General features: G+C 39.2%; 1 protein-coding gene across 2 annotated transcripts in view; it reads left to right on the top strand.

Annotated features, from left to right (window-relative positions):
- LOC120536983 (protein phosphatase 1 regulatory subunit 29-like) overlaps positions 1 to 18,979 on the top strand; it is a 573,722-nt gene that overhangs the window by 74,211 nt on the left and 480,532 nt on the right. Inside the window, exon 1 of one of the 2 annotated variants that reach the window (XR_005635244.1) lies at positions 12,508 to 12,617. The exons of the other annotated variant lie outside the window; for it this stretch is intronic. The gene's annotated coding sequence lies outside the window, so the exon portion shown is untranslated. Of the gene's footprint in view, positions 1 to 12,507; positions 12,618 to 18,979 lie in introns of those variants that run through there. 2 annotated transcript variants of the gene reach the window in all.

Genomic DNA, 18,979 nt, shown 5'->3' with positions numbered 1-18,979 from the left:
CTGTGCTGTGATTTGTTCTAAAACCCGACTGAAATTTATCAAGAATAGCATGTTTATTGAGGTGGTCATTTAACTGCATAATGGCTGCCTTCTCCAGAACTTTACTTAAGAAAGGCAGGTTAGAGATGGGTCTAAAATTTTCAAGAGCCGAGGGGTCGAGATTATGTTTCTTAAGTAGGGGTTTAACTACAGCAGTCTTAAGAAAGTCTGGGAAGACCCCCGTATCTAATGATGAATTTACTATGTCCAGAACATTATCAATTAGCACGCCTGATACTTCTTTGAAATCTTTTTTTTTTAAAGATTCTTAATTGCCCTTTTTGTAACTAATCAGGGTTTGACAGTCACCCCCAGAAGGCATTTTTTTTCCAGATTTTGTGCTCTAGATCGTGACACCCATAAAGTACATGGAAGGGAATTACATTTAAAGACACAGTGCATACAAACATACATAATGGGAAATACACACAAATATGAAAAAATAAATCAAAAACAGATATAGAATCTAAAATACACAAAAATAACAACTGCCAAAGAGAGGCCCAAACCCCTGACCCTGAACTGCAATAAACAAGATAAGACAGTGGTTCTCAACTTGTGGGGTGGGCCCCCTGGGGGGGGGCGCGAAGTAACAAAAAGGGGGGCGCAAAGATGTGAAAAAAAGAAAACAAGAATCATAAATATGAAAAAAAAAATCTGTCGAAACCAAAACAAATTAACTTAAACTACATTCTGTTACTAGAACATTAATATAGAGTTAGATAAATGTCGATAAAAGTTAAGTAGGTATAATAAAATATGCATCTACATTTCAAAAAAATGTTAGGGGGGGCCGTGATTAAAACTGTTATGAAAACTGGGGTCGCAAATACTTAAAGGTTGAGAAACGCTGAGATAAGGAAATGGCAGTGGCACTTTTCAGGATTCTTCTCTTCTCTTCTCACATTCCAGCTTTGACGCTCCCTTCAAGTCATTTCCCATCCTATCCCTCTCCTGTCAGAACTGTCTTCACTATGCCTCCCTGATATTTTTTATACTCCTGTTTTGATCCTTTCCACTACCATTTTTTTCTGAGTCAGTTATTAAAATCCCCTTAAGGTTTTTGTTCTATTTTTTTCCCAACTCTTTCTCATGTTACAGAAGCCTCCTGACACCATCGAAATGTGCTTTTATTAGCCATCACCTTGTTAACCCTCCCCAATTTACGGACAATGTTTTTCCCATTCTCTCCTTTGAATTGCTTCACATTTTCCATAATCAGGAACAAACGGTGCCGCATAATTCTTTTGTACAAACATGCTTGTGACCCCTGCGTGCTCCATACTTGTTCAAACCATTAAAATAAAGCTTGACTCCGTTAAGTTGTGCTTTTATATAATGATGACGCAGTACTCACCATCCTAAATCAGGTGATAAGAGTACAATATAAAGAAAGCCATGCCTTTGTACAGTTAAAGCCTGAGCGGGTTAAATGACTTACTCACCATGAGCCAGAAGGGGAATTTGAACCTTTGACCTCGAGGATTCAAGTGCAACTCCTAAGCCGCCTTCCTCTTAAGCTGCAGTACCATCTGCTTTGCTTTCTCATTAACTCTCTCTCAGTTAACCTCATTGATTTAATGACTCGTTAATTTGATCTTTCTATTTCCCCTACAGCCAATGAAAATTCCCAATAATGATGTGAAAAGGACGAGCATGTCTTAAATATATTTTATGCCCCGAAAGAGTATTTTGCTAGTTCATACAAAATTAAAAAAGTGAGTGTGGTAAATAAATAAGCCAAAACTAGGGAGGGATAAAAACCAGAGAAGAGTGTGCAGCTTTTGATGGGCTGAGCTTAGGAATCACAAGTGCTGCAATTCCGTTGTGGATTCAAAATACTCCAAACTACCGCTGTTTGGAGGGCCCTCTCACATTAACAAGCACTTCTACTACACGCAAGTATTAAGTAAATAAAGTATGCTCCTCCATAATTTAAGCAATTTCATTGTTGGTGCGTATGCCTCCCACCATCTGTTCTCCAATGTCTAAATGTGTTGTTTTCAAAAGGAAAAAATAGGTAAAGGCTATGCCAACCATGAGAAATTAAAAAAACATTTTGGTTCAACAATCCAAAGGTTGTGTTTCTAAACTTTGCTTTATTTTTTCACACTGGATTTGTTTTTTGTTTTTTTGTTTTCTGTGTCTGTGGATCACTCGTCTGAAGTAGGTACTACCACCCAAGGTATAGAGAGGGCACTTGTGCTAACTTTCTCCTCTTTCCTTACCTCTGCAGTACAGAAATGACACCCAGTAAGGGCAACTGACTCATCCGCTTCCAATTCCCCACCTCTAAAACCAGTAGCTGCCAGAAGGAAGCGATCAGTTGTGAACTGACTGCACCGTAGGACGCAGCTCCTTACAACCGAACAGAGAGAGAAAACAGAATTCTGTTGTTCTACTCCGATAGCTTTCCTATTTTGCTTTTTTTAGTTTGTTACTTCTACTGCCGTACCCATTTCACTATATTTTCTTAGACTGAATAAAATGGGCATGACCACATTGGCATCCCAATATTTATCTATGGGACTTTCCTTTCTCATCCACAGTTTCTTTAAGACTTGTATGGTATTTATGACAAATAAATCCCCACAAAATCACCCCTCCGTAGTACCGATATGACGCTCAGGGAAGGCAACTGACTCCTCCCCTTCCACTTCCCCACCTATAAAACAAGTTCTCCTCCTGTTTCTGGTCATTTACCAAATCTTCCAGTGGAACCAGAACCTATCCCAGCACCACCCAATATCTGAGAGTGATGCCAGTGTGGTACTGGGCACATGGTATTAAGCTGAGCGAGTTTAGAAATAACAATAAAGTGTTAGATGTAAGGCAGTTTGCTATGGTACAGTACACAACACAGAGACTATAAAACAAGATGAGAGGCTTTTCCACCCCATTTTCACTACTTGTACACAAATGCCAGTTGCAGCCAGAGTTAAGCATGAGCCAACCTAGATTTGTAGCCCAAAGATCCACATGCTACGGGGGCCTCAAAATTAGTCAAAATAAATGAAAACATATTTGTTTTATATTTTTCAAGAAAATACTTCTGCCACCAGACAGCATTTGAGACCTTTATTGTTATCCCTATGAATTTGTCCAGTGGTAGTTGCACCATCACCCCTGAGTTTATTTGTCTCCTGCGAATAGTAACACGTGATGGAGGACGGATTTTGGAATAATGTTTGCAGCTGCAGTGTGGAAGCTGAATGACGTGAAGAAGAAACCAATACTGTATATCACGTGATCACAGCAACACTTATAAAGAAAGAAAGAAACAAAGAATGTGCTGGGCAACCAAACTTTTAAGTGAAACAGCCGAACGTGAGTGAAAAACGCTTCAGCTTACTTCTCAGGTGTTTGCATTTTGTTGACAGTTTATCTGTTACTTCACACACAGAGGGAAACACTCTACTGACAGGTACTAAGAAGCGTGACCATATCACCCCAATACTCGCATCCCTTCATTGGCTTCCCATATAGTTTAGGGTAAAAATTCAACCTTCTCATGCTTACCTTCAAAGCTATAAAAGGATTGAAAAATGAAACCGTTCTCTGACACACTGATAGAGAGATTCATTAAACTCAAGCATAATATTGTTGAGGCCTCCAAATCACTTCGGCCTTGGAAAGGTCGTTTGGCAACGAGCTAATACAAACCTTGAACAATTGGCGAGTTGGCCATATTCCTACTTAGCTTACAAACCTTTTTAGTAGCCTAACAAAAGTTCAAAGAGTGAGAATTGGTGAAAAATTACACCTGCTGATGTGTGCGCTTGTCGACATGAGACTAACTGTAGTTTAAATGCTGTATCCTCTGGCCAAGCGCAAGTGTGGACTGAGGTAGCGCAGGTAGATTGACATGGGTGGAGTATGTTGTTGGTTGATTACATTTTTGATTTGGCATAAAAATTTAGTTTAGTTTCCAAAATTTTATTGTCACTTAAATTGCAAAATTAGTTTCTGTTAGTGTTCTCATTTCCCTTTATTAATTTGTGTGGTGTTTTGTCGTGTTTTGTTTTATGCAGTCTATCCAATGGTTCCCACATACGGTAGATGGCAGATACCTAGCGAGGATAATTTGATGCAGGAATTAAACCTTCTTTAGAAGAGCTGTGATTGACTGTGAGGGAGACTGTTAGTGTTTTAATTTTTATTTTGGTTGATTAAATGGAATGAAAGAGAGTGAATGAGAACAAGAGTGAGAGAATGAGAACAAGGGAATAAGAATGAGAGAACAAGCTAAGCGCAACGAGCATAAGGGAGATCATTGGTAATGGAACTGGCTGTGTAAAAGTGGTGGATTGATACTCTCATTAGAGAGTAAGTGCTCCCAAATATTTGATGTGAAGGAAAATATTGTTTATTTGTGGATTGATATATACCCCGTGGACTGAGTGGGTATTTTTTTGCATCCTGAATTGTAAGTTCCTTTTTAACTGATTGTTGTAATAAAATCTACTTCTTTTCATGTACATCTGCCTTCTTTATAGACTCTCATTACAACTCTTGGTCCCAAACTACTTGTAGGGTATTTGTTCCCACAGGTGACTTGTGATACTCTTTTTGTTCTTAACATTTGTCATGGCATACTGTCTCTGCTGAGGGACCGTTTTCTGTTCTGTGGTATGCTATGATGGCAAGTGGATGGACCAGGAGACAAATGGTAGTCAAAAAACAAACAAAAGTCATATTTGGAAGTGAAGAGACAAAAGAGATGAAACCAGAAATGTAATCCTAACTTATAGTAAAAAAGCCTGAAGCAAATAAATAAGAGATCAGAGAATCAGAAAGACATCAGCAAACGTAGATTTGTTTTTCTTTTTGTGAAATATCCTTAAACACGGACAATAAAGAGACCACAAGGAGCAAACTATTTACCTCGTGACCCCTGACGTTACTTCATTCATGACCTCTAATGAAGCTGTTAGCAACTGCTTATCAACCTGTAAATAAAACCACACAGAATGGTGTCCCCTGTGCAAAGCAATATGGCATCATGAGAAAGCGCAATTAAATACAGGAATTGGCAAAAGTAAGTTTATACTTGTTCATATGTAAAAATACATACAGGTTATGATTGCTACACTCAAGCCCACTTTAATAATGACAAAAACAAGAAAACAAATAAGAAGACAAGTAATACAAATAAATAATACAATAATTAGATATTTATAAACAAAAGATGTGTGTGTGTGTATGGAGCAGTCCGCTCTGCTCACGCTCAACCAAAGACATTAGATGGCGGCATTGATGCACTTTTACATTTTTTCAATACTTGCGTGCACCTCACTTACTTCTCACTACGAAAGACCTGTCTGCAGCAAACGCCACTGTGCAACAATGATGTTGTACTAATGACACAGATGAACAGATACAACATCGAAAGCTCAAAAATCGCAGCTCAACAACATGCAAGTGAAACACCTCAGCAATGGAGGGCAAGGCTTGAAGTTTTCACTAAAAACATTGTCTAGCTGGAGGTATTTTCTCGACACAAAGATTACTAGGGCTCATAGGCCAGCGAAACGGCTAAGATACGGTATTGTCAGTGTCTTCTTATGAAAGCCAGTGGGCAGCAAGCACAGGTGGGTCCACATCCTGTGCCCTGGGTAATTCTTAAGAGTTAGCTGAGGCCTCTCCAAGTTCACAAATATAATAAAACTGCTAGGGAGTCTTCGGGTTGCTTTTGTACCGAAGACCACATGCAGCTAGTTAAATAAATAAATAATAAACTATGTACACACAACTGTAAACCTACTTTGTCCACCCCTTTATATAAGCATATTAAAACATAGGGAATGGCTACACCAACTTTAAAAATATATATAATAGAATAACAATTAAAAATATCCAATCCTGACTCTATGATGGCTATTAGATATAATATTACACTTTGACATTGTACGCTGTCTTCCTGTTTCTTTATATATTGTATATCGTCTCATAAGGTCAGACGTTGTTTCTGTGGTTTTTGTTGCTGTTCATAAACCTATGGCATATACTTTCACTACTTGCTCTTCTCATATAGTGCCTATTTAAGTTTAAGTGACCCCTGAGCTCTGACATTACATGCTTATTTGTTTTGTGTTCCCCTCAGCACACCTAGATGGGGGCCCAATTGATGATTCAAGCCCTGGGACCCCCTTTACTGCTACATTTGTGTCCATTTCCAGTATAGGAGGAATAAGGGAATTTCCCTAGCAATGCACACGCTGATCTCTTTGCTTTTCTCAGTTTAAAGGGGCCAGAAATGAAATATGAGTCTACCAGCAAATACTGGAAACCCATTTTCTTCACAATAAGCTCATCACCAACATTAATGTCTTTAGGAATAAATGGGAAAGAACCTAAAACAAACATACAGAGAATATGTAAACTGCACTCTGGCAGACACTGAACTGGAAATTAAATACAAATTTTGTTGCATAACAAAGTAATTATTACTGCATACAGCGCTGTAAAAACATACAAGAAGGCGTAAAGAGTGTTGGGATCCTTAGCAGATTCCCTGTTTATTGCCATCTAGCAAAGGCAAAAAAAGAAAAGAAAAAAGTAAAGGATTCTATTCTCAGGAGTCTCTCTACTGGCTGCCATTTGTTGAATCTTCGGGGTATGTAGCCTGGAGATCAGAAGGGGTCGAGCTGGCAGAGGGTCAAAGATGGACTCAGTGTTATGATCTCCTGTTTGTTTCTTTTATTTTCTCTGTCTATAAATTTTTATGGTTATACAGGTTATGATTGCAACACTCAAGCACATGTAATATTAACAAGAAGAAGAAGACAAGTAATACAAATAAATAATAATAAATAGACATATATAAATGAAAGACGTGTGTGTGTGCGTGTGTATGGAACAGTCCGCTTTGCTCACGCTCAACTACAGCCACTAGATGGTGCATGGATGCACTTTCACATTTTTTCAGCATATGCCTCACTTCTCACTACGAAAGGCCTGTGTGCAGCAAACACCACCGTGCAACGAGAACGTCATTCAAATGGCATAGATGAAGAGACACAACGTTGAAATAAAGTAATCGCCGTTGCACAGCAACATCCCGGTGAAACGCCTCAAGAACCGGGGCTGGGGGCAAGGATTCAAGTTTCCACTAAAAACATTGTCATGCACTGTGAAACACATATATTCTACTTTATTTTGTATTTTTTTTTAGTTCTGAGATGTATTATTTTAAACTAGCATTATAATTTAATTTTGCTATGATGCCATTTTGTTTTTCTACTGTTTTGTCGCACATCGCTATTGTGGATATTCGGTGTTGCGCATACCAGTAATTGGGATGATGATGTTTTAGCCAGCGTCTCACCGTCATGCTTACCCAAGACTGTGGATAAATTCTAAAGGCTTTCATATGTGGTTTCTTTTTCAAATTGTTGGTTTATAACATTTTGGCGTGGTGAATTTTGACGTTGACTTTTGGTTTGGTCGCACAGTTCGTCTGTCTTTCTGGCTTTGAGCCTTGCTACATTTTTTTTGCTCTTGTGATCTACTGTTTCGATCTTGAAGAAGAAAACTTCCAGGTTATTGTTCTCCTGACTGCAGAAACGCAGGCCATGGCATAACCCTTAAATCTTTTCCAAGTGCTCCTCTCAACGTGGTCTTCTTTGGAATGGCATCTGCCTTTTGCATATCACCTTTGAAAGTATAATCCGGCCATATTTTGCAAGGACATTTAGGTTTTTCCATCTTCTTATATAATATGCTTTCGTGGATTTCCGTTTGTCTGTCCAAGATTTGAAATCACCTGTAGCTTGCAAACTGTTTGACCAATTGACCTGAAATTCAGTACACATATACACTACGTGATGTCTACTCTACGATTTCGGGGCAATGATTGACCTATAAGGTTATTCCTCTTTTTATTTTTATTTTATTTTACTGTAGAATCAACTCTCGGCAGCGGCCAGTAGGGTGGCCGTGCGGTGCATGCATACGGGTGCTGTTCTCAACCCTACCACCTTTGCCATCACTTTCCCTACCTCTTTTTTATCTTAAATCATTCTTGAGGCAGATTGAAGACTGAAGTGCCAGCTTAAGTGAAAAATGAAAAAAAGTAATTGCAACACATACATGACTTAATCAGATTTAACGCGAAAAGATGCTGATGAAAGAAGAGAAGAAGCGGGCAGGTAGTGTGGGGAAAAGAAGAGCTGCTCAGGAAGCAGCAAGCGCATCAACCTCTGAGCAAATGAATGCTAAACATATAGTGAAAAAGAGGACGTAAACTTGAAATGCTCAAATAACGTGTATTGACTGCACATTATCGTGCAGTGCGCCATTACTGGTTTTATCATAATACCAATGTTTAACACCATAGTGCCTTTTATGGTGTGAAAATAGAGAGACACTGATGAAGTGATAGTGTCCATGATAGGTAAGCCCTGTTGAATGGCTAAGTATCAAAAGAAAATCAATGCCCAATCAAGTCCGCCCAGACTACAAGAAGTTTCACTTTTTGTGTGCAGTTTTAACAAAGGCTCTTGAGGAAGAAGTTCTGACTTTCTGTTTGGCACTCGTTTGAATAAGTGGCCATGGTGCAGGAGGTAGTAGGACATCTTTTGCCAAGCTGAACATGATGTCAGATGTCTTCCAAGGTATTTTTATCCACTCTAGGTTAAAATAGGAAAAGGCAATTAGCAAATATGTTGCATTCTAACCCTTGTATGTAAAAGAGCCCATGAAGTAATACCTGAATGTGCGGAAGAGTTAGTCTTTATTTTTTAAGCTGTGACAGGATCCACTATAAACTTGTGTCACACATGCACCTCTGATGTTTGCCTTCCAGGCTCATATGAGGTAAGCACTACCACTTGAAGACATGAGGGGGCGTGGCCGCTGAATGTTGACTCCTCTCTTTTCTCACAAAGTCCTGAGAAACCACCCACAGAGGGAAACTAACTCCGCCCCCTGCGGTCCCTCCACTCCCAGCATAACTTGTCTCACTTAGGAGACTGATGACTGGAGAGCCTACCTGAAATTGAAGTACCCAAGAAAAGACTGAAGAAGACTTTTGATTTATTTTTAGTTAGCTTTTTTTGGCTTTGCTTTATTGGTTGTGTCACGCTTGGTTTTTGTTTAAGGACTGTGTATTGATTGAAAAGGGCGACGCGTTTGAAAACTTCCTCCGTGACCAGTAAGCTCCCTCGGTTAACACTAGTTATGTGATGGTGTAAAAATTTTGTCCTCATCTATCCCACCACCATGGTGATACTACTTTAAAGTTCTGGTGCTGCTCCTCTGAATTAATAAATTTGTCTCTTTTGCGCTAGTTAGGAACGACTAAAGTGTGCACCATCAGTGAGTATGGCCATAAAACACCTTTTCTTTTGTTTTTTAATCTTTACTTTAAATGCTATTTTTAATAGCAGGTGGCATGATGGTACAGTAGCTTGTGCAGTTACCTCTCAGTTGAATGAGATTGTGTTCAAATTCCAAATAGGTTTGATTTCAATTTTAGCCATAGGGGCAGACTCTGTATGCGCGAGAGCTCACAACCTATGAACACTGTCGCAAACTCCACACAGAGCCATAGCAAGGCTTGGGGCAGCCACCTGTATAATTGGTTTCCTGGCTACAAATGAACGTTTTAAATGATTGCACTGCTGTGAACAAAACCAAGTCCAAAACAGAACTGAGGGAATAGGGAAAAGGTGGAGGCTTTTAAAGGGGAAGACAGAAAGTGAGATCAAAGGGGTCGGGCTCAGGAAGATCCTCAGCCATAGGTTTGAGTCCGGACGGGACATCAGAGGGGCCAGAGCCAGCAATGTCTTCTTCCATAGGCTCGGTCTCGAAAGTGACGTCAAGAGGGCCAGGTAGAATCTCCCATGACTGGTCTGCAGGCAAGGGAGAAAAAGAGACAGTGTACTCTGCCACATCCCAGTATGACTCGGAACTGCCCTTACTCAAGCCCTTGAGCTGCCTCCCATGCGCACGTGTGTGACAATGTTCATATGGAAGTACAATTCATATACAGTGCTGCCTCATACTTCGAATGATTCTAACTTTGAATGTTCCAGTGTTCGAATGCTAAATCCGAAGCCAAGATCAGGAGTTCAGAAGATGCTTCAGCGAGTGTAAATGTCATCTGTTGTGTACAGTCTTAGTGTTAGTACACCAACTGTTGTTAACATACAGGCATAACTCAGTAGCGTATCCAGAATGAGTGAATGAAGCCAGGTTCCTGTAATTCTGTCCTCAATGATCTTATTTGCTGCGACCTGTAGCCTCAATTCGTTCATCTTATTTGCAAGAGATCTTGCATTGGAGAGAAAAATACTAGGAAGAGACGGCGTGTGTGGTCACCTCCGTAGCCCTTCTTCTGCCTCCTCTCCCAATGCTGCCTCCGTCTCCAGCCCGTGGGGATGATAATCCATGGGGAGCCCAGACACCGGGCTATGTCCACCAGGATGTTGTGGAAGCGGAGAAACTCAGCTGTAACAGTCCGTTCACTGCATAGTCCTATTTTTAGAAGATTGTGTTGGCTGTAGATGTCATTCGCCCAGTAGAATGTCTGTACTACCATCAAATGCTTTACCACAGTGAATTTCAAGGTGCCATACGTAATAGTTAACCTGTTGTCTCACACCGGAATGAAAAATGACACCATCTGCCTCAGTTACATAGTTTAGGGATTGAAAACGACTGGCAAGGACCTGTTTTTTGACTCCGTATGCTGCATGGACACTTGCAGTGTCAGATGATGGGTTAAGCACTTTAAAGATGGGAACAAGACAACTCTGATTAGACAGTACTGAGAGCAACAAAGAAAAAAATCAATAAACTCATCAAAGAGAATTGACGTGTGACAATCAAAGAAATGGCCATGGAAATTGGAAAAGGTCTCTGTGCAGCCCAGCTGTTTATCATGGCAGGAACAAAGTTCTACTGTTAGGGGGATATTCAGACTTTTAGAGTTGTGTGAAATGAGCATTGATCATGAAGGGGAATTTTTAGACAGGAAAAGAGAGGTATGCAGATTTAATTATTTAGAACATTTATGCCTGGGGTTTTTCCCTGAGTACTTTGGTTATTCCTCTACATCCCAGTGATGTTTAAGTTAAGTTGCTTGGTGGTCCTAAATTGGTACTTTGTGAGTGAAAATGAGCATCTATGTATGAGCACACACTGCCACAGACTGACACGCTACAAAGAGCGAGCTTTATCCTTGGGTGACAGTGCTGGTCAAAGCTCCTATAGAGCTCTAGGTGGGGTGGGAGGGCTCCCCCTCAATGCCCTCAATGTTTAAAGCATGCACTCCTTGACTTACATAAAAGGCACCCTTCAGTTTCAATGGCACACATTGAATATAATTAGACATAGAGGACTCAGGGGGACGGGAGCACAAGCCCCTTGAGTTGCCAAACGTCTGACATGCACACCCCTTAACTTTCAAAAATGGTGTTCGTCATGTCTGTGTCTCCAAATAGACTGACTGGACCTGAGGAGTGAATATTATTATTATTATTATTATTATTATTATTATTATTATTATTATTATTATTATTATTATATCCAGTTTAAAAAGCAAAAGAACATCCACAGGCTCTTTCTCACACTGCTTATTGTTTTGACTTTTTCTGAGCTAATTTTGCCTCACCAAGCAAAAAATTCAGTGAGTTTTTCTTAGGTCTGTTTTTCTTATTGTATACATTTCCATAAATAAAAATATGATTATTTAATCTCACCTTCCTTTCACTCTAATATAAAATAAGAATAAATGAAAAATTGTTTCTTTTTGACCACAAAATATACATCTGTCTTCCTCAGTCAGTCAATTTTTAAAATGAAGTTCATAGGAATGATACCATGCCCAATTATGGAAGATAGATAGATAGATAGATAGATAGATAGATAGATAGATAGATAGATAGATAGATAGATAAACAAAATATATTAATATTCAAAAATGATGGGCTTCATCAAAAACAAATGGCTTCTTCTATGGTTGGAATGTGAAACGGTTTCTATTTTGGTGTTATAAATAATTGCTTCCCCTGAGTAGCAGTGGCGTGTTCAGTGCCTCTTGACAGCTAAACCAGCACTCAAAATAAAGGTGAGCTAAAAGACACCACTGGTTGGGAATGCAATAAACTAGGAGATTTCTCAAAAAAATAACAAAGGTTATGAAACACAGATTTGGGCAACAACATGACTTGTAACCATGGAAACGTGATTTAGCCCTTTTTTTTTCTTTTTAATAAAATAACATAAAACAAAGTTGTTGCTTTTTTTTTTGGTTTCTTTTCATTACAGGGTGGTCAGCTACACAGCAGTGTTCTGTATTAATAAATTAAATCCTTCTGCAAACCTGGCTGAGTTTATCAGGCTTAATGAGCTCTAATTGGTAAGAGGCTAAGACTAACTCAGATTAGGCTGCTTGATTAGAAGGGGAGTTCTACTTGTTAAAGACTAGGCCCCGCCCCTCAAAGAAGGATAACCCACTTCAAATGTATTGTGACTGGCGCCGGCACTTTACTTTCCAAATGCTGACCTGCTGTTGTCTTGGATCCGCCATGTGGTCAGCACTCTTGAACTAGAAGTTAAAGACTATCGCAAAGGTAGTGTATGCTGGTTAATGTCTTTTTGAATTTAGTTTATGCCTGTCTATGAAAATAGGGGCAAAGGTGTGTAGTCTGGGATTCACATTTAGTTGATTATTAGAAGAAACGAGATACTGTACTACAATAGACATTGTGGCTTACTAACCTATCACGTAGCACCAGGAGACCTGGGCAATGTTGGTGAGATTATGTGGCTGATTGAATAAATAAGGTTGCTGATGTGGCTTAATGAATTATTGGTGGATAGTGGTGACTGTGGAAATATGGTGAAATTACATGTATTGCCAGATTCCGTGTAGAGATGTTAAAGCAAACTGTGTGTGTGTGTGTGTGTGTGTTTTGGTGTATTGGATTGGTGGCACGTTATCCTGGTGGCAGAACAGCTATTAGAGTTTCTTGTGCTTAAGAGAAGCAAGTTGAATTGGAAAGCATTGGGTGGGTATTTTGATTTTCCTGTCTTAGCTGGGAGGTTTGGCTACACATTGTTAGATTATGTTGGACTATATAAATTATGAAATCATTCTTTTGAGCTCACAAATCCACTAAAACCAGGCCCTGTCCAGGAGTCTAATGCAAACGTGTTTACTGAGTTAATTGGCTCTCGTAGTTAAGTACTGTGGCCATTTGGGATCATAAGGAAAAACTGAGCAATTTCAACAGGACAGAGAAATCGCTAGCGTGATGCTCTTGCTGAACTACACAAAATGAACTCAGAAATGCTACTTAGGCATTAGGCCGTATTGGAATGATTGTGAGACAAGGAAAATGAAAGAAAGTGCTAGAAAGACTTAGAAATGACTACTGATTGAAGTGGAAAGTTCATTGTGCCTACTACATAAAGAGTGTGTGATGATTCACTTGAAAAGTTGAAATGAGTCCAGTAAGAAAAGAGAGGGGCAGATCTGGGGAGCAAATAGGATGAACTCAGCAGGGGGAGAAAAATGGGTTGAGAAGGTGAAGCCTAAATAGTGGTCTATCATAAAACAATTAGCAAGTCAGTTATGTGCGGAATGAGAACCTTGACAGACACAGCAGGAGATGAGAATGACTTAACTAGATGGAAATGTAGAGTGTTAATCTTATTTGTGAATGGAATAAGATCACACGTCATGCTGGGAAGGTTAGAAGTGGACATTAGAAATTTCATTGTTAGTATTAAGTGCTCAAATGACAGTGTTGAAATGAACATGTTAGAGCTAACAGGACTTGCATGGGAGCTTTATTTTTGTCAATATAGTAACAACATTTGCATTTGTTGTTCGAGAAAAGTTTTTAAATTGGATTTACAGGCCTATATTACTGAGTCTGCTCACAATATAATTTAGATATAAATTTTCAAGATTGCTTTTCTCAAAAATGTAATGTTAGATGTCTGACTGAACAAATCCCTTCCTTACTTTATTAGAATACAACATCTATCTATAATATAGTCAAGAGGTTGTAGGGTTCAGTGCTACATTGGTAGATTTCCTCAACATTCCCATGAAATAATGCTTTGTTAGAAGTTACTGGAAATACTTCTGAGGTCAGAAACAACCATTGAAAGTCCTGAGGTTGTCCCATCAAACTTCGCTTTCATGGCTCCAGTTAGAGTTCATCTGCGAACCTCTACTGGTAATATATGAGTTCATTAGAGGGTCAGTGCAAGTTGGATGGTTTGGAGACAAAGTCAGAGAGGTGAGATTGTGTTGGTTTGGACATGTGCAGAGGAGAGATGCTGGGTAGAATGGGAAACTGATGTTAAGGATAGAGCTGCCAAGGAAGAGGAAAAGAGGAAGTTCTAAGAGAAGGTTTATGGATGTGGTGAGAGAGAACATGCAGGTGATGGGTGTGACAGAGCAAGATGTAGAGGACAGGAAGATATGGAAAAAGATGATCCACTGTTGTGACCCTAAATGGGAGCAACCGAAAGAAGATTCATGGTGTGAAGTTTGATCCCTGTGAGGGGTGCAGTGGAGTGTGTACGCCTGATGAGCCCAAATAAGGGTGAAACACGTGTTGCATACTCTTTGCATTATTTGACAGTAAACTATTATATATATATATATATATATATATATATATATATATATATATATATATATATATATATATATATATATATATATATATATATATATATATATATATGCATGCATGCGCACTTGCCATTCAAAATGGTATTCGAATCTTCAGCCTGTTCTATGATTTCAAAAAATATGTTGCCTGCATTGGTGCTTTATAATGGAGGCAATGGGGGAAAATGGTTAAAAAAATGTCATTTTTTCAAGCAAAGACAATTGTCAAGTATTGATCTTTGTCTTGTGATTATAAACATATTGTAAAATACTTGTACATGTCATTTTTGAACAAAAAAACACCAACATTATTATTGTTATAATATTATGTTATTACTTTCAGTCGTTTTAAAAGAAGGCAGCAGTGTGTTCAGCCTGTCCCTATGATTTCTGAAAGTGTCACTGTTGTGGAAAACATCCTTCATTTTACCAGCTCCAAAGAAGGCAGGATTGTCTTCAACTAATGACTACAGACCAGTGGCACTTACATCTCATATTGTGAGTAGACTGGTCCTGAATGGACTATACGAGTCCTCTTGTAGTAGACCACCTGGACCCACTTCAATGTGCCTACTGGACAAAAACTGGAGTGGAGGATGTAATTATCAATCTGCTCCACAAGGCTTATTTTCACCTAAACAAAGCTGGCAGCACTCTGAGTATGATGTTTTTTGATTTCTCCAGTGCCTTCAATACCATCCAGCCATCCCAGTTAAGCAGTAAGTACAGAGAAATGCAGGTGGATGAGCCTGTGGTGTCCTGCACTATCGGGCAGACCGCAGTTTGTGAGACTCAATGTCTGTATTGCTTTTGAGCAACACCGGAGAACAATAGGGAACAGTCCTGTCTCCTGTTCTTTTCACGCTATAATGTATGCCTCCAACTATAAATATAACACTAAGGTATGTCACTTGCAGAAATTCTCTGATGACTCCACACTTATGGGTTGTTTTGATAAGGGGGTGAGACAGAGGAGAGGAGTCAGGTGCAGAAATTTGTTTCTTGTTGCAAAGAGACTTGTCTGCAACTAAACATCAGCAAAACCAAGGATCTGCTTATTGAGTTTCGCCACACCAAAAAGCCTCCATGTCTGTTCGCTATTCAAGAAGCGAATGTGGAAGTGGTTCACTACAACAAGTACTTGGGGTGTTCACATTAATGGCAGGGTGGACTGACTGGTCTCGGAACACAAAGGGCAGAGCAGCCATTTTTTCCTTAGGAGACTTTAATGTTCTTTACATCTTGTGATGGCCAGCGTGATTTTTCTACACTGTGGTGTGCTGGGCTGGTAACGTCACTTCAAGAGAGGCCCACCGAATTAGCAAGCTAATTAAAAGGGCAGGCTCAGTTATGGGACACATTCTGGACCCCCTGGAGGGTGTAGGGAAGGAGAGAATTAAACCAAAATGGAGTGTCATTATGAACAATACCGCACAGCCTCTCTCTGACACACCAACACTGAGGACTTTCAGCAAAGGTATGTCAAGAAATGCTACTGGAGGCTTCTTTATACCAAACGAAACACACCTGCATAATTTCTCACTGTGACTAGGGCAGCCAAATCCGAACTTTTTCATTCTTTTTTTAATTTTCATAATGTATAGTCATTCATGGGTGTGTTCAGTGTGTTAATGTTATTTATTGATCTTCTGTAAAAACCCAAATTTCCCCATGGGGACAAATAAATCTATCTATCTATCTATCTATCTATCTATCTATCTATCTATCTATCTATCTATCTATCTATCTATCTATCCTAAATTACTATACTAAATTAATATCTATCTGTCTATCTGTCTGTCTGTGGTTTCTTCTCATTAAACCAAATCACAGCAAACTTTTGTGGCACTGCCACATAAACGCTATCTGATTTGCTTTTGTCTCTTTGCCATCCTCAATGTAAACCCGTTTGCCACCTAAACTCCCTTAATATGTGGTGGGGAGGGAAAAATTCAGGCACATTGGGCAGACGGTCGTAAAGAAGACCTTTTGGGGGGGCATGTACTGTTACTGTGGTTTCTAGGGGCTGTCAATGTGGATAAGATGCCAGGATACAATTAAAAAAAAAAAAGCTGCGAAAGAAAAGATTAAAAAAATAAGAACCAAACAAAGGTTTTCAACACCAACTCCTAAAAACGGGACTATAACAGCAAACGTAGACTATCCCATGGCCAGAGAAAGCACTGCCTCACCTGCTTACAGAGGTGGCCACCTCGAAGTCTTTGCCAGCTGACCCACTCTGGAGTAGGAACAAGAGAAATTAAAGGGGGTGAGCTAAGAGCGATTCTTGCTTATCTGGGTTAGCGTGACTGGAGACTCTGGGGAAGAGAGAAAGAAGAAAATGGACAAATGTTTTCATAAGTGTCTGAAAACTGCCTGGACTTTGGGTTTGTCTGTGTTTTTATTTTTTTTAAGTTATTTAGATACTTTATTTGTGGAGAAGAAGGGGAAGGAGATGCGCTCACAAATTTGGTTGTTGCCATTTATGTTTGTATAGTTTTTTATAAGATTGATTTAATACAGTTATTTCACTTGTGTGTTTCTCACTGTCATTTAGTTGATATTATGTAAGATAAATTATTTAACGTATTAGTATCACAGAAAGGGATTAGAGGGTGATTTGAGGTTGACCTGCTTTCCTACCCACATGCACCACCTTTGGTGGTGATGTATAGCGAAATCAGCCGGGAGAGGTCAAAGCGTTATAATGTGGTTGGTCTTGTTTTTGTTTTCTGTCTGTATTTATGTGAGAACTCACTCAAGCAGATACAAAACATGTCCTTAACATGAGAGAATCATTTTATCGCATATTCCTGGTACTGTTTATGTCCAGATCCTGCTTATTATCACAAACGTGTCAGAAACATGGAAGGTGTGCTTTGATACATCAGAACTTTCTCCCTTCATCTGTAAGTTTTTAAGCTTTCGTTTTCTAGTGGTGTTCCATGCCCCTTAACCACCACTGTAAATCACCAGTGCGGGCGAAATATTTTCTTAAATTTAGAGAAAATGCTTAACATTAGAGCACAATTTCACATAGCAAATACATGTAAGTTTGTGAAGAAATAACTTGAAAAATACCAAACTGATCTTTTAATATGAAACAAATCACTTTAGTGTTTCACTTCTAACATGTCTAAATGATTTAGATAGGAATATAAGTAACAAGCTGGTTACGTTTTCTGATGATACCAAGATAGGTGGATTAGCAGATAATTTAGAATCCATTAAATCATTACAGAAGGACTTGGATAGGATACTGGCTTGGGCAGATTTGTGACAGATGAAATGTAATATCAGTATTAAACATAGGAAGTAAAAATGTTGGGTTTGAATACACAATGGGCGGTCGGAAAAACAGTACACCTTATGAGAAGGATTTAGGAGTCATAGTGGACTCTAAGCTATCGACTTCCCGACAGTGTTCAGAAGCCATAAAAGGAGGCTAGCAGAATGTTGAGTTATATAGCGCCTTGATGTGTGGAGTACAAATCTAAGGAGGTTCTGCTCAACCTTTATATTGCACTGGTGAGGCCTCATCTGGAGTACTGGGTGCAGTTTTGGTCTCCAGGCTACAAAAAGGACACGGCAGCACTAGAAAAGGTCCAGAGAAGAGCGACTAGGCTGATTCCAGGTCTACAGGGGATGAGTTATGAGGAAAGATCAAAAGAGCTGAGCTTTTATAGTTTAAGCAAAAGAAGATTAAGAGGAGACATGACTGAAGTGTTTAAAATTATGAAGAGAATTAGTCCAGTGGATCGAGACTGTGACTCTAAAATGAGTTCATCAAGAACATGGGGACACAGTTGGAAACTTTAAAAGTAAATTTCACACAGACATTAGGAAGTTTTTCTTTACACAAAGAATGATAGACACTTGGAATAAGCATACTGGTAGACAGTATGACGTTAGGGACTTTCAAAACTCGACTTGATGTTTTTTTTTTTGGAATAAATAAGTAGTTTGGACTGACAGGCTTTGTTGGGCTCAATGGCCTGGTCTCGTCTAGAGTGTTCTGATATCCCAAGTGTGCCCAATATTCTACATGTGTACCTGAAGGTTGGAAATTTCAAGTAATTTGTTTGAGAAAGTTTAATGGTTGTGAGATTGTAGCAACCACCATTTTTATCGGAATTTACTGGCCTGCTTAGTGGTCACAGCAAATGATGCCAGGCAAATTGATATAACGTAGTTATTTTTTCCCTATCCTCTTTTGTTAACTTAGTGCTATTGCTCTGCATTTTTAAACTGTTGATAGAAGGGCTTTTTTTTTTTTTTTTTTAAGTTAGCATTACTGTCTTC

The sequence above is a fragment of the Polypterus senegalus genome, chromosome 10 (genome assembly GCF_016835505.1).
Source record: "Polypterus senegalus isolate Bchr_013 chromosome 10, ASM1683550v1, whole genome shotgun sequence".
NCBI classification, from domain to species: Eukaryota; Metazoa; Chordata; class Cladistia; order Polypteriformes; family Polypteridae; genus Polypterus; species Polypterus senegalus.
This window is presented reverse-complemented; position numbering and strand designations above follow the sequence as displayed.